Below are 2740 nucleotides of genomic sequence, written 5' to 3'. Positions count from 1 at the left end.
CTGCTACTTGGTTCCTCTCCATCTTCTTGGTGAGGTCAGCCAGCTGCTGGGTAATGAGCTTGTTTTGGGCCAACAGAGCATCTACATTGTTTAGCTCCATTACTCCTCTTGTGTTCCCTCTTTCGGAAGCATAGAAGTAGTCGTTTTCTGCTACTGTTTCAATAACATCTATGGCTTCCTCAATAGTCTTCTTCTTTTTCAAAGATCCTCCGGATGAATGGTCTACATCCTTCTTTGACTCATAAGAGAGCCCTTCATAGAAAATGTGCAGCTGCACCCATTCGTTGAACATATCTGGTGGGCACCTCCTTATTAGGTCTTTAAACCTCTCCCATGCTTCATATAGAGTCTCACCATCTTGTTGCCTGAAAGTTTGGACCTCAGCTCTCAGCCTATTGATTCGTTGAGGAGGGTAAAATCTTGCTAAGAATTTGTTCACCACGTCTTCCCAAGTTGTCAAGCTTTCCCTTGGGAAAGATTCCAGCCACTTGGCTGCTTTGTCCCTGAGTGAGAATGGAAATAAGAGCAGTCTATAGGCATCAGGATGAATACCATTAGACTTCACTGTGTCACATATTCTCAAGAAGGTGGTTAAATGTTGATTGGGGTCTTCTTGAACACTTCCTCCAAACGAACAGTTGTTCTGAACAAGGGTGATGAGCTGTGGTTTAAGTTCAAAGTTGTTGGCATGGATTGTTGGCTTTTGGATGCTACTTCCACAATTGCCTGGGTTTGGATTGATGTAAGAGCCCAAAACTCTTCTATCCTCCCCAGCATGATTTGCTCTACCTCCTCCCCCATGATTGTGATCCTCTTTTTCATGATGGTTTTCCATGTTGTCTTCCATGTTTGGTTCAAAGAATTCCTCTTCTTCCTCAGCACCAACCACTTTCTTTCCTCTTGCCTCCCTCCTTAATCTAAGGAAGGTCCTCTCAGGTTCATAATCGAAGGAATTTGAAGCCCCACTTCTTCTCCCTGTCATACAACCATTAAGTGCAAGCAAGAAAAGATAGGTGCAGAAAGTATTTTTGTCAGAATTACTGTTAGTTGTGGGTGATGCAATATATCAAACAGTTAGTGGGTTAGCAAACAGAATTGAAAATAACAAAGAAAAACAAAAGAGTAGAGGGGGAAGGGAAGAAGTTTAACTAAAACAGAAAGTAAATCACTCAAACAGAAAATGAAATTCACAAAATAAAAATGCTCAATCTAGTGATCTTCCAATTTAATCATTGTTGATGCACAATCAATCCCCGGCAACGGCGTCATAAACTTGATGCACGGAAAACTTGTCTCTCAACAAATTTCCTTCGGCAAGTGTACCGAATTTGTCGTCAAGTAAAAACTCACAATAGAGTGAGGTCGAATCCCACAGGGATTGATTGATCAAGCAAATTTAATTAGAAGAATGTTCTAGTTGAGCGAATCCAGAATTTGGGTTGAGAGTTGCAGAAAATAAAACGGCGGGAATGTAAATAACAGAAAAGTAAATGCTAGAATTAAAGGAGTGGAAGTAAATCATTGAAAGTAAATTACAGAATTGTAAATGGGAATGGGGGATTTGCTCATGAAAGTAAATGGCAGAAATTAAAGAGAATGGGTAAGATCAGAGATGGGGAGTTCATTGGGCTTAGGAGATATTTCAACCCTCCAGATCAAGTTCATTTTCATCTCTTCCTCAATCAATGCACTCATTGATCTCCTTGGCAATCTTAATTGATTGAATTACAAATTCAATCTCTCAAATCTTGATCAATAGCCAATTTCTTGGTCAATTGCTCATGAGAAGAGATGAAGTATGGTCACTGATTATACCACATGCATTTCCCAAATCAAGTATTGAGAGGGTTATAGTCACATACCCATCCAAACCCAATTTGGTCCAGCATGAGAAAACATTTCTAGCTTGATCTCTTCATTCCTCTTTCATGGTTCAGAAGAGATCCAAGTTTGAATAGCTTCTTTTCCAAGATAACTACCCAATTGGATGAAGATCGAAAGCTTTCAAGTAAAATTAAGAGAGAAGATAGAAGAAAAATAATGAAAACTAGTATTGATCCATCAAATTACAACAGAGCTCCCTAACCCAATGAAAGGGGTTTAGTTGTTCATAGCTCTAGAAAATGAAAACAAAGATGGAGAATACATCATAAAACTAGAAAATGCAGAGAAGGTAAAATACAGAGAGTAATTCTCTTTTCCAACTTTTTCCCCCAATTCTTCAACAATTCAAAGCTACTCCTATATATACTACTTCTCTCAGCTTCTAGTTGGCTCTTCAAGTCTCGGGCCTTTGGATCTTGAGTTTGAAGCAGTTCTCTTCTTCATTTGGGCTTGGCTTTACTTGCAGAGAGAAAGTGTGAAGTGGGCAGAGACTTTAGCTCAGGACGTTAGGGGTGTTAACGTTTAGTGAAAATATGAGTTCGAAAACGTTAGTGACAATCAACTTTCTCACTAACGTTCCTAAGTAAAAGCCACGTTAACTTCAACGTTAGTGGCACAAACGTTGCCACTAACGTTGCCTTTAAGTCATTCACACACGTTACCGAGACTTAACATTCCCAATAACTTTGAAAAGCCCCCTTTGTTCCCATGTTAGAGCCCACGTTAACTTAGTTAACGTGGCTCTTTAACGTGGGCTTGCCATCCTTCGAGAACGTTAGTGACACTCAACATTGTCACTAACGTTCCAAGGTGCCCCTATGTCTCACGTTAGAGTCCACGTTAACTAGGTTAACGT

General features: G+C 39.9%; 1 non-coding gene across 1 annotated transcript; it reads left to right on the top strand.

The window, feature by feature from the left end:
* Window positions 1-287: 287 nt before the first annotated feature.
* Window positions 288-394, top strand: LOC112731556 (small nucleolar RNA R71). Its single transcript, XR_003167329.1, has one exon. It is a non-coding gene; the product is annotated as a small nucleolar RNA R71 (small nucleolar RNA).
* The last annotated feature ends 2346 nt before the right edge of the window (window positions 395-2740 follow it).

The sequence above is a fragment of the Arachis hypogaea genome, chromosome 12, assembly GCF_003086295.3.
Source record: "Arachis hypogaea cultivar Tifrunner chromosome 12, arahy.Tifrunner.gnm2.J5K5, whole genome shotgun sequence".
Taxonomy (NCBI): Eukaryota; Viridiplantae; Streptophyta; class Magnoliopsida; order Fabales; family Fabaceae; genus Arachis; species Arachis hypogaea.
Note: the sequence above shows the minus strand (reverse complement) of the source record. Positions and strands in the feature narration are given on the sequence as shown.